The sequence below is a fragment of the Crinia signifera genome, chromosome 9, assembly GCF_055691185.1.
Source record: "Crinia signifera chromosome 9, ASM5569118v1, whole genome shotgun sequence".
NCBI lineage: Eukaryota > Metazoa > Chordata > Amphibia > Anura > Myobatrachidae > Crinia > Crinia signifera.
Genome location: NC_139225.1, coordinates 20,360,443 through 20,373,696, shown reverse-complemented (window position 1 = coordinate 20,373,696; position 13,254 = coordinate 20,360,443).

Genomic DNA, 13,254 nt, shown 5'->3' with positions numbered 1-13,254 from the left:
GGGGAAAGCGCGCAGTTGAAACTTAGAGTGAACTTTAAAATAAACAAAAAAACAGCCCCTCCCCTTAATCCTACGCCCCCCCCCCTCCCATTTACTGTGCGCTAAGACAAACATCCTCTGTTCCTTATTTTCTTGCTCCACACTCTGTCTGCATTAGCAACTGACAAATGGGAATTTACAAAAGTGCAATCTGGCAGAACGTAAATGAGCAAGAACAGTGTAAAGCTAATTTTCTACAAAGGTATTTCTCTCGGGAGGAGAAAAGATCTTGGAGCACACGGTCGCCGCACTCACACTGACAAGGACACAAAGGGGGTCATTTCCAGCCATGAAAAACGCAGCGGCGCAGAGTTCCTTAGCGGGGTAACTTCCATCCTGAGACATCATTTATCTCTCTTTATATACACATGCATGGGTTCTGGGAGGGGTAGGACATCTGCAGCTCCTCGGGGGCCACATATAACCCATCATCTCAGTAATAAGATATTGCGAGACATTTTATCACAGAGAAACATTGTAGGCACTACCTATATTTATTGCGTGTGTTTTTTTCCATACCTAAATAGCATTAATCAAATTCTTACCCTAAATCACAGCTCACTACAAACAGCAGCAGCATGCTATGGATGAGTGCACACCAGCACAGATAAGAATACCCTGTGTGATAATATGCTGCTTTATCTCTCTCCTCTGAGGCGTTGCCACAAGGGGGATAATGAGAGTCATCAGCATTTGGGAGCCTGAAGGCTAAAATAATTTTTAAGTATGTCCCCCCAATTTTTCCATACTAAACCGGGACACTCAGGTTCTGTAGTTGACTTAATTGAAACCTGCGTTTCACCTGGTTTTAATTGGCTCATTGGTCTCTTCTGGCACCTATCATGGGGCTGCTGCAAGTATCGACACTGATGATAACAGTTGCAGCAGCCGAAGTGACCCCAGTGCTTGCAGTTGCATGAGCCCCTCATTAACCCTATGGATTTTTGCAGTAGTAGTAAATATGGCTGGCTGTGATTGGAGACATTAACATGCGCCCTGGAATCCGCGTCGGCAGTTGCCCGTACTTTTTCCCAACATTTTACTTCTTGTATATAAACATTTACAAAACACAGCAGATATATTTAAATGTACCCAAAAAATATGCTAAACACTTTTAAATGCTGGAATGTGCAGACTGGTTTATTGTAACCAGGATACAACAGTGGCAAACGCAGGATTTTCAGAAGGGGGTTTCCAGAGGGGCGGAGCAAAGCACGGAGATGGACACTTAGGTGACCCAGTTAAAGTATTATAGATAGACCAAATGTATATTAATAATAATAATAAAAAAAAAAAATATATATATATATATACCACACCTACAATAGTGTCCTCAGCGCCCTCAATCAGTAATGTCCATCATACATTTCAATACATAAAATATATAGTAAAAAATACACTTTTTATTTTCAGTATATGTGACCAATACCCAACGCGTTTCGTCTCGTTAGAGACTTCATCAGGGGTTCATGATCTTAGAACTAAACTTTGACCCTTCGGGGTCCAAATGTGAGAATATCACAATTCAGAAAATAGGACCGTATTTAGGGTCTAGTTGAAACACCTCAGATGATGATGGGTGTAGCAGAAGCCTTCTTATGATCTCAAAAGAGTATGATACTTATATACTCTGATGTTTTGACAGTTTTTAAACCTAATAGGGCAATTTCTCCTCATATTCCACAGTCCAATTGTATTATATCCAGGAAAACAGGATTTTTATTCCCTGTGTCTGTGGGTGATGTGCACTCCTTGGGATCCAAACTGCATCCAAACTGGGATCCAAATATACATATATATACATACAGGGGCGTCAACAGCAGTGTAAACCCCTGGGCATAGCAATGTATTGGGGCACCTACCGATCATCCAGCGGTAGGGGTGGGGGAAGCTTTGATGTCCCCCGGGTGGTAGGGGGTATTATATCAACCGCTGAGCATGTAGGTCCTGGATCAGTAATTTCCACTAATTACCCCTTTACTGAACAGATGGTGGGAGAAGGGGGCATTGGGCTGAATGAAGGGGCCCTGATACATAACTTCCAGGGTGGTAGAGGATGTTTAATATGCAGAGGAGGGGTGTATAGTGGAGTGGGCTTATTATTCATAATTTTCTGGTGGGAGGACAGCTTACTTGACTGCAGATATCTCCAGTTTCCAGAAATAGATTTAATGGAATTAAAAACTAGAGGATCCCATCTACCAAATGGTATTGGGGACTAGGGGATCAAAGTCCAGGAGGCAGAGCAATCTGCCAAAGAGAATATAAAACTACATACCAGGTGTGTGGAGCTGGAGCAGTAACCAGCTGCTGGAAGGCAGATATATCCGGTTCTGGGAACAGTAGAGACAAGTTACTAGTGTCCATCAAAGGGGGAGAGTCCCAGCTTTTGGAATATACCCTCAGAAAAACTCTAAGCCAGACAGAACCTGAAATATCTGACTGTGAATAACAATTAACAGGCTTGGATGGGGACCACTGCTTTGAAGTCAGATATCTCCGGTTCCCAGGGCCGATTTTTAAAATTCTGGTACCCATGGAAAGAGGGGACCCTCAGCTTTAAGCCTTGGGCCTTTAGACTCCTGGGGGGGTTTCTGGGCACTCAGAAATCCCCCCTGCGTGCGCTACTGTACAATACGAGACTGCGTGACAACTGCTGCTCCTCCAGTGACGGACCGGACTCACTAGCTCTTGTGGATTTAGGATGGATGCACAGTGGGAAGCGTGGTCAGAGTCAGTCAGCCCCAGGAGGTGCATGACCCGGGAACATCCCTGAGATGGATGTGGATTATTAGATAGGCAATCCATAGGTCGACCCCAAAATGTTGACATGCAATAGGTTGACAGGGTCAAATGGTCGACATGGGAAATGTCAACAGGGACAAAACGTTGATATGGTTATGAGGCCGACTTAGAACAGTCGTCCTAATTACTGTCAATACCATAATCCATATCTGCAGCCGCTGTGGTGAGGAAAGGGGTAAAACTGCCTCCCAACCATCCCCATTCCTGGGATCGGGATTGGTAGGATCCTGGGAATTGGCCCTAAAATTGCTGGGATCATAGGCGTGCGCAGCCCATTTTATTAGGGGGTGCAGCATTTGAGGGGTGTGTCTAACACGCCTACTGGGCGTATCTATGACACCTACTGGGCGTGTCTATCATACATATATACAATATAAATACATAGTTACACAAAAGCACACACATACATACATTTATTCACACACATACAGTCAGATACTTGTACACACAATTATCACACACACATACATAAATAGAGTCACAGACACACAGACTATATAGTGCCTCTTCCATCCTCACATTATGCAGGGCCGGGGAAGCGGAGTCTCAGCAGGGGGCGGCGCTACACACTACACAGCAATGTATACGCTCAGCTCGGTTCCAGGATGAAATGCCAGAGCTGGTGGGCCCCGTCGGGTGCTCCCCTCTCAGCAGCCGGCGGGCGCCCCGTGTCACAGCATGGCCGTTTACAGGTAAAAACGGCACTGCTGGTCATTAGAGGTGCTGGGGGTGCCGGCCATTAGGGGGTGCCTGGGCACCCCCCGTGCGCACGCCTATGGCTGGGATTTGAATCCCGGGATTGGAGCTTCCAATCCCGAGATTAGACTGCCGGGCAGCATCTGAACTCCTGTGTAGCGTGACGTGGTCAGAGGTCACGCTGTGCAGCCGACCGACCACACCATTGCACCGCCGCTCCTAGCCACCCTGCTGAGTGTGAGTAAATGTGCTGGCCGCTGGTTTGGGGGGGGGTTTGTAGTTCTTTTATCAGGCAAATCCCAGGATTGAGCATTTTTGTATCCCAAATACCACAGGGCTGCCTACCCTCCCGGGCAGGCCACCCGGAAAGGTGGGCAACCCTCCCTGATTCTGGGGGACCCTCGCTCCTCATCCCTCCCCCTGTTTGTGGCTCCCCCCCCCCCCCCCCAACCGCGACATTTAGCTAACCTGATTTGCCAATCTCCGGGAGGGGGCAGGGCTAAAGTGTCATAATCGTGTAATTTAGCCCCGCCCCCTCTGTGGAGATAGGCAAACGGGGTCATTTTCCAGCATGGGGACGGGACTTAATGATGTCACGCTCAAACCCCGCCCCCTGAACTCATGCTGAAAGTCTCCTCTCCGGGCTTCTCGGAGAGGAGATAACAAAAGGCAGCAGCCCTGAAATACCAGGATTAGTAAAAGATCCCCAGGGATTTGCATCCCTAGTCCAACCATCATGATTGTCCCGATCTTCTCTGCAGCTGATGGATCAGCCCCATTTACCGCTGCTCTGTATGGCTGGGCACTGATGAATGGGTGATGCACACACCTGTAATTGGAGCATGTGCCAATATTGGGCAGCCTAACCCTTTTTATCAGTACGCACTCCCTTGGCGGCATTGCCACGCACAGTCCATGATGGTGGCAAGCTCCTCTGCAACATGGCTACACCCTTGTGTCCCGGTCTATGATCTCATGGAGTCTGGCGGCATGGGTGCACACATAGGCGTCAGTAAGGATTCGGTATGAAATCCCGGTGGTCAAAATACCGACAGCTATTGACCGATGGTCAAAATCCTGACAGGTGAAAAAGTCAACATGATTTTCGGTCGACAGGTCGTGAGGTCGACATGGGTTTTTTCACCGTTTTTTTTACCCCAATGTCGACACAGTCGACATGGACACAGTTGGAAGTCAACCGCAGCCCCTCGCAACGCTCGCTTTGCTCGCAATGCTTCGGTCACAGTGCCGTGCTGCGCACGGCACACTATTTTATTCTCCCACCACGCCCTAGTGGATAGTAGGGCATGAAATATGCCTGTCCGCACATGTCGGGTCAAAAAACAGTGAAAAAAACCATGTTGACCTCGCGACCTGTCGACCGAAAGTCATGTTGTCTTTTTCACCTGTCTAAATTCTATATGTCGGTATTTTGACCTTGTCGTATTTTAAATGTCGGTATTTTGACCTTGTTGGGATTTTGACCATGTCGGTATTTTGACTTTGCCGAGATTTTGACTGTCGGTCAATGGTTGTCGGTATTTTGACCGTCGGGATTTTGACCATCGGGATTTTGACTGCATCCCGTCAGTAAGTAGATGGGCCCAATACTATAATGGAACACCAGATCCACAGCCTACAGCAGTGATATGGACAATGCCATGGCGGGACAAGACCCCAGAACACCGGGGGTGTCTTGTCCGGGAGGATGTATGTGATAGCTTTCACCAGGGACAAGGGGAAGGGGAGATTACAGCATTACGAGTGTGGTCCGGACCATTCCAGTATTTGCTACATGCCCGTACCATAAAATCTCCAGAATGCAGAGTTTGATGTCCGGTCCGGCATTCTGGGGTCTTGTCCGGGCCCAGTGTTTACCCATAAACCCGCACAGCACCCCGGGCTTTCCCTATTGCAGCCTTCTCCTTTAAACTTCCATTCATTTGTGTTCTTCTTGCATATAAATGACACAGAGCAGAGATGTTACCTCAGACACATATCAGCCTCCCATGAAAGGCATTTCCTTGTTTGCACTTAACGACTTGTGTTAATTGGATGCTTGAAATGTGAGAAAATGCTTTTCGGTAATGACCTGGATTGGATCCTTGGATGCTAACGTTTCCCTGAGAGGCGGCATGGCTCCCTGACTGGCACACTGGCAGCCTGCCTGGCATGTGTACCACTCTACTGAATCAGGCATCCCAAGGTGTAGCCCAGGTCCCCGCTGATGTGTAAGACATCCACCTGCCAATTAGGGGATGTAATAGGGAGGATGCCGGGCAGCAGCGCATTAAGGTAAATCTGTCACCATTAATGATGTTTTCCTGGCTCATTAGACTTTAATAATCCTCCTGTATAACATTTGCTGTATTTCCATGATTGCTTGCTCTGTTCTTCCAGCATTTCATTCATGTCTTCTGATTCCATCATTCTGCGTCTGTGCTTTTCAGCCATGCCTTTATGCAATCGGGTTAATGTATACTTTTCATTGCATTCGGTGGGTGGCTTGAGGGCCGTTTAAGCAGAGCAACTGCACGAGGCCACCACTGGGGCTTAGGACTGATGAAGGGCCTCATTCTGGTTGGCTCTCGCAGATTGCAGCTTACCGAATGCCAGAGAGGCCGCCCCCTGTCATGTGACATCAGCTGACCGCTTCCAGCAAGCATCGACCTATGGGAACGACCGTTTTCAAGGGGACAGCCATGAAATGCTGGGTGTTGCCATGGCTTACCACCCCCGTCCTTTATTAATCGCTGCAAACGGCCCAACGAGTAACTCGCCGCGGAAGTTCGTTGTTGGGGGTTTTCATATGCATGCGCAAATCCCTACCATCGGGGCAGGGGCCGAATGTGGATCAGTGCGTGTGAACCAGAATCAGCCCCCAAGTCTCCCGGGTCTGGTGGCAACTGCAGCACCAGCAGAACCTTCGGGCCTGTGCAGTGCTGAACTATTCTGGATGGCTCAGCTATGACCTGGGCCATGAAAGGCGTACCATCTAACAGTGTTCTGCCATTCTAGGGCAATTCATGTGACAGGACTGACAATTTTCCCGAACCCAGATTGGAGTTTACAGTGGGGGCTGGGTTGGAGACCCCTTGTGGGGAAAGCTGAGAGTGTTTGTTAGGTTTCTGCGTATGAGGTTAGCACTGAGTAGACTATCAAGCACTGAAGAGGAAGTGGACAGAGATGTTTGTGAAATCAGCTTAACAGGTTCTTATATTGGGTAAGCATGTCTGGAACTGGTAGTGTGTCTGATTACCAGGCTGGAAATGGTAGTGTACATCAAGCAACCAAGCTGAGTCTGGTATTAAGACAGTGACCAGGGTGGAACAAGAATTGCTGGAGTAACCAAGCAACAACAAGAAACACTGTAGATGACTGACACCAGTCCTGCTGAGCCAGGAGGGAGTCCTGAAGTAGCAAAGTTGTACTGGCAAGTTGCCTGCACAAAAGCAAGGGTTTAAATAGGGGCTGATAGTCTCTGATTGGTTGCCAGCATCCACAGAAGTTGTGGGGTGTTCCTATTGGGTTAGCCATGGTCATCTGACAAGGCCACGTGATGGCCACTGTGACCAGGCTGTGGGCCATTGAAAAAAACGGGTCAGGGCCTAGCAGACAACCAGGGGTGGGGCTAAGCTCTGTGCCTGGGGGGGAAAGAAAATAAAAACTATTTGCTTCCCATCAGCCATTGATGACAGAGAACCATTGGCTTTCTGTCATTGATGGCAAAACCATTGACCATCGTTCATTATTCATTGATATTTAGCAACCAGCGATGTCTGATAACCTAGTGCACAGAAAAGCTCTGTCACACAATAGGGCAGTAAATATAGACAACTGATGATATAAATGCCTTGTGGTAAAGCACAGAGGATAGGTGCAGGGTGGATTGTATACATCAATAAAGTAAAATAAAGTAGATATATATTTTCCTTGGCCTTGCAATGCCCCCTGTGACTGACGGTCTGAGTATGATCCGACTTACTCAGGCTTGCAGTCGCAGATGAACATTGCATTTGGTAAGCTTATGTGAGCAGCGTAACATATATACAATCTAACCTGAATCAGGCCCAAATAGAACTATTCAGCCTTATCTCAGCTACGTACAGCAGGGGCTGCCCGGACGAGCCCCCATGGCATGTATATTGCCAGGAATATATGTCCAGCGTTACTAATAAGTTAGCCACATAGTTCTGCAACACCTGGGAGGCTTGGACAGGGCACTATCAGCTAGGAAGGGGCAAAACTAAATATAGCTAGGTTCAGGTGCAATCCCTGCCTCACTCATTACCCCACCAATAGCTTCTTTAAAGGAGTGATAATGATCTCCTGTGCCCTATGGGGGGTTTTGCCATGTATCAGAGGTTGCTGCTGCTATCACTGATCACGGTGTACAGCGCACACTTATATAATGCTGTGTAATACATGTGACTGCAATCTCTGACTCCTGTGATCCTTCATTTAACTATATAGAAGATATAAAAAGGAGAAAGAAGTCTGATTCAGTCTGGGTGTCAGTTCTCGTTCACACCTTGTCCTGTGTGGGATGTTTGTGTTCTCTGGTGACGTACAACCCTAACTATTCCTAGTCTGTACCCACGGCTCTGCTATGTCACAGCGTCACCACTAAGCTTCCCCCAATCTTACTGCACCCTTCCTGTCACTGTACTGTCAGTGTGCTCTGCTCTGTGCGCAGCCTGTCACTGTATTGTCAGTGTGCTCTGTTCTGTGCCCAGCCTGTCACTGTACTGTCAGTGTGCTCTCTTCTGCGCCCAGCATGTCACTGTACTGTCAGTTTGCTCTCTTCTGCGCCCAGCCCGTCACTGTACTGTCAGTGTGCTCTCTTCTGCGCGTAGCCTGTCACTGTACTGTCAGTGTGCTCTCTTCTGCGCCCAGCCCATCACTGTACAGTCAATGTGCTCTCTTCTGCGCGTAGCCCGTCACTGTACTGTCAGTGTGCTCTCTTCTGCGCCCAGCCCGTCACTGTACTCTTTTCTGTGCCCTGCCTGTCACTGTACTGTCAGTGTGCTCTTTTCTGCGCCCTGCCCGTCACTGTACTGTCAGTGTGCTCTCTTCTTCGCCCGGCCCGTCACTGTACTGTCAGTGTGCTCTTTTCTGCGCCCGGCCCGTCACTGTACTGTCAGTGTGCTCTCTTCTGCGCCCCGGCCCGTCACTGTACTGTCAGTTTGCTCTCTTCTGCGCCCAGACTGTCACTGTACTGTCAGTTTGCTCTCTTCTGCGCCCAGACTGTCACTGTGCTGTCAGTGTGCTCTCTTCTGCGCCCAGACTGTCACTGTACTGTCAGTGTACTCTCTTCTGCACGTAGCCCTTCATTGTACTGTCAGTTTGCTCTCTTCTGCGCCCAGCCCGTCACTGTACTGTCAGTGTGCTCTCTTCTGTGCGTAGCCCGTCACTGTACAGTTAGTGTGCTCTCTTCTACGCCCAGCCCGTCAGTGTACTGTCAGTGTGCTCTCTTCTGCGCGTAGCCCGTCACTGTACTGTCAGTGTGCTCTCTTCTGCGCCCAGCCCGTCAGTGTACTGTCAGTGTGCTCTTTTCTGTGTGCTGCCTGTCACTGTACTGTCAGTGTGCTCTCTTCTGCGCCCAGCCTGTCACTGTACTGTCAGTGTGCTCTCTTCTGCGCCCAGCCCGTCACTGTACTGTCAGTGTACTCTGTTCTGCACCCAGCCGTCACTGTACTGTCAGTGTGCTCTCTTCTGCGCCCGGCCCGTCACTGTACTGTCAGTGTGCTCTCTTCTGCGCCCGGCCCGTCACTGTACTGTCAGTGTGCTCTCTTCTGCGCCCAGCCCGTCACTGTACAGTCAGTGTTCTCTCTTCTGCACCCAGCCGTCACTGTACTGTCAGTGTGCTCTCTTCTGCGCCCAGCCCGTCACTGTACTGTCAGTGTACTCTGTTCTGCAGTTAGAATTTTCTGCACTTCTTAGAAGTTTCTTTTCTATTTAACCTAAGGTGCGAGATTATATCATATTCGTTTTACTAAAACAATTTTTTAATTAACAGATCACATTTTACATGAAAACAGAAGGTAATTTTTAAAAATAAAAAATCCAGCCGAGGTGACAAATGGCGGATGTTTGCGAAAGGTTCTATTAGCGATGCATAAAAACCCTTTCAGAATAAAGGGGAAATGATACAGGTAGTTGTGTATCCGGTTTGTAACTGCAGATCACACAGACAATACTAGAATTATCTAAGCATTGATACAATCATATTTCATGGTAGAAGTGTTTACCGTAAAATATCGTGCGATGAGATCGGTAGACAATATCGTTCAGTGACCCGCTGAACATGCAGGTTGATGGCTATATAGACAAAATGGACCCTCATGCTCAGTAGAAGGGAGGGGTCGTTAACAATGTGCCAGATCAATTCAATTAAGGGGTGTATTTAGAAAGGGTGCAGTGTACACAGGCCCCTGAGTCCCAGGGGCCACACCCTGCACCCATGTTTTAAATACTAACCCTCCAGAGTCCAATAAGGGGGGCAGCTGGAGTTACCTATCTCACTCTATAAGGGCCGGATGCACTAATCTTCAAAAGTGATGAAATGGAGAGTGACAAACAATCAGCTCCTACCTACCTGTGTTTGAAAAATGTCAGACAGGAGCTGATTGGTTGGTTGTTTATCACTCTCCATTTTAGCACTTTTGAAGCTTAGTGCATCTGGCTTTAAAGGTGGCCATACATCAGAAAGATATTGTACCCAATCATACAATCTCAATTGATTGTAAGATGGATTGTATAGAGATTGTGTGCACATCTTGTGTACACAATGATACAGCAGATGGATTGTATGACTGATCTTAAGATCGAGCAGGGGCCCAGCACTTGTTAGCAGTATTATTATCTACACTTCTGATTAAGGGCCTCATCCTCATCATTTGTGTCTGTAAATGTGTATGGATCATCAACGCAATGAAGCCAGAGTTTGACTGACAGGAAGCCGGCGTTTGGGGGTAGAAACTTACCATTTTCTAGGTGTGAAAATAAACCGCAGGCTATCCAGGTGTTTCTGAGGAGGGTCTCTGACATCAGCGATGAGCTAGGGATGCCACCTCTCCCGGATTTCCAGGATCCTCCTAGACTTGGTGGCAGCCCTCCAGGAGGCTTTTCCAGTTAAAAAGCCTCCACAGGATCCCCGTGCCCCCAGTGGTAGAGCCGGTGCTGCATGTTCTGCTGTGCAGCCTGTGCCTGTTACCGATGCGTCTCCTCCGTAGAAGATGGCGGAACTGTCTCCTGTGCTGCAGTCGCACAGGGATGGGGGGAGTCGGCATGGCAACACCATGCTCGCCGGAGAGTGCAAGTCTGACGCTGAGCTGTTCCTGAGCCTGGCCCAAACCAAGACCCGCTCATAAAGCAGCACAGCCAGTGGGACCACCCCGTGGGCTGAACCGTTCATCGAGCACCAGGTCAGCCCCTTCAAGACTGTTTCTGCCTTGTGGTTGCTGAGCAGGAAGTGTTACATTTGTTATATGATGTGAGTGTATGTATGTTTATTGCTCATATTAACTGCTGTTCAATTTATGACTTATTATTACTTTAACATTTTATTTGTTTATTATTACTTTGAAGTTTGCGTACATGTCTGTATTAGAGGCCACTCCCATTTTTCTGAAGATACCACACCCATTTTATGAGACCACACCCACTTTTCCAGCAGTGCACGTGCGTTTGGTGCATGCATGAGGATGGGGGGCAATCTCCAGGAATCAATGATGCCTGAGGTGGCAACCCTAGCGATGACCACTCACAGCCTGTCTCAGTCGCAGATTCTTGGCAGCCTCAGAACTGCTCACTGCTCCGACTGCAAAGTATCTTTCGATGTATCACAGTTAGCGATACATTCACAATTAATTCACAAATTAGCGCAGGGCAGTTTCTCTTTATGACTGACTTTCTCCTCGCAGTCCACTGCGAATTCTCTGAAAAGTGATTCATGCTGAATTATTAACCCTAGAATGTCTGTGTGTGTGTGTACATGTGCTGGGACTTTAGATTGTAAGCTCCACTGGGGCAGGGACTGATGTGAATGCTCAAATATTCTCTGTACAGCGCTGTGGAATATGTGACCGCTATATAATACCCCTTTCCCACTGCAGCTCTTAAACGGTATATTGCCGGTTTTTTTTTTGCCTTTTTAAACAGGTAGAGCTGCAGTGGGAAAGCTCCAGGGTGCTTTACCCGTTTAACAAACACCGGTAAAAAGCAGTGTCCTACCCGTTTCAGACCTGTTTTTTTGGCAGTGGGAACGGGTCTGAAACGGTATCCCCTGGTACCTGCCCTGCACCCCCATCCCTCCCCTGGTACCTGCCCTACGCCCCCCCTCCCCCGGTACTTACCTGTGTGGGGGATCCGAGCAGCAGGGTCCGGCATGTGCACAGTACTTCGGGTCCCTCCCTGTGGGTGATGTATGCTGGGCAGTGGGATGGCCATCGACCATCGATGATTCAAAATCATTGATGGTTCATGGCCGATGTCGAATACTTTTGCCATCGATGGCGTAGAACCAGATGGGTTCCCTCCATCGATGGAACAGCCCAAAACGATGTTTTGCTTTTTTTTCTTTCAAAGTGCCGGGACACTGAGCATAGCTCCGCCCCTGACACCCGTGAAGCCCCGCCCCCGTGTTTGATATGTAAAGATATCGATGGTCAGCCATTGCATAGCTTAGCAGTATCGATGGCCAGTTGCAGAATTGCCATCGATGGCAACCATCGATGGCAATTGCAATGATGGCCATCCCTAGTGGGAAGGCAGCGGGGTCCATCCCACATGGGCACGGTGCTGTGGGTGCTGGTGGTCCATCCAAGGTCCATGCAGGGTTCATCCGGCGTCATTCATATGCACGGCGCTCATTACACATGCACATAGTGAGAACTACTAGTTCCCATCAGCCGCAGGGACTGCCCGGACCTCGGATGGACCCCGCTGCACCACCAGCACCCACAGCACAGTGCCCATACAGGATGGATACTGCTGCCTCCCCACTGCCCAGCATCCATCAGCCGCAGGGAGGGACCCGAAGTACTGTGCCCATGCCGGACCCGCTGCCCGGATCCCCCATGCAGGGGGAGGGGGGGGGGGGCACAGGGGAGGGGGGGGGTATATAACTGGTTAATTACTGTTTTGTGCCTTTCACAGCGGGTTCAATGTGAAAGGTACAAAAATGGTAATTAACCAGTAATATACCGTTTACTACATGCAGTGGGAAAGGGGTTAAAACCTGTCTTTGACCCATTTAAAGAAATGTTTAAAAAAACCGGGTCAAAGCAGGTTTGGCAGTGGGAAAGCAGCATTAGAAACTGTTAATAAATAAATAAATTAGGCCTTAAGACTTTAAGTGCACATTGTAGCTGCTGTGAGAACAAAAGCAACCACTAGAGGTCCTCAGAGCACCGCAGATACAAGCCACCAGACAGTCATCGCAGTCACTTTTATACAACTGCAGCTGAGAACAGAAAGATAAGGCAAGTACTAGTAGAGGCAACTAAAACTGTGCAGCTTCCAACCCAGCATCACTGACTAAAGCGGCCTACACACGGGGTGATTTGCTGAGCGATCTGTCAGGGCCGTGTTCTCTGGCGATATTACTAGATTTATTCAGCATGCTGGATATTAATCACCGGGCGATAGCGTCGCACGAGGCTGCTCATCGCTATAGCTATGCCCCTACACACAGAGCGATGTATGAGCGTT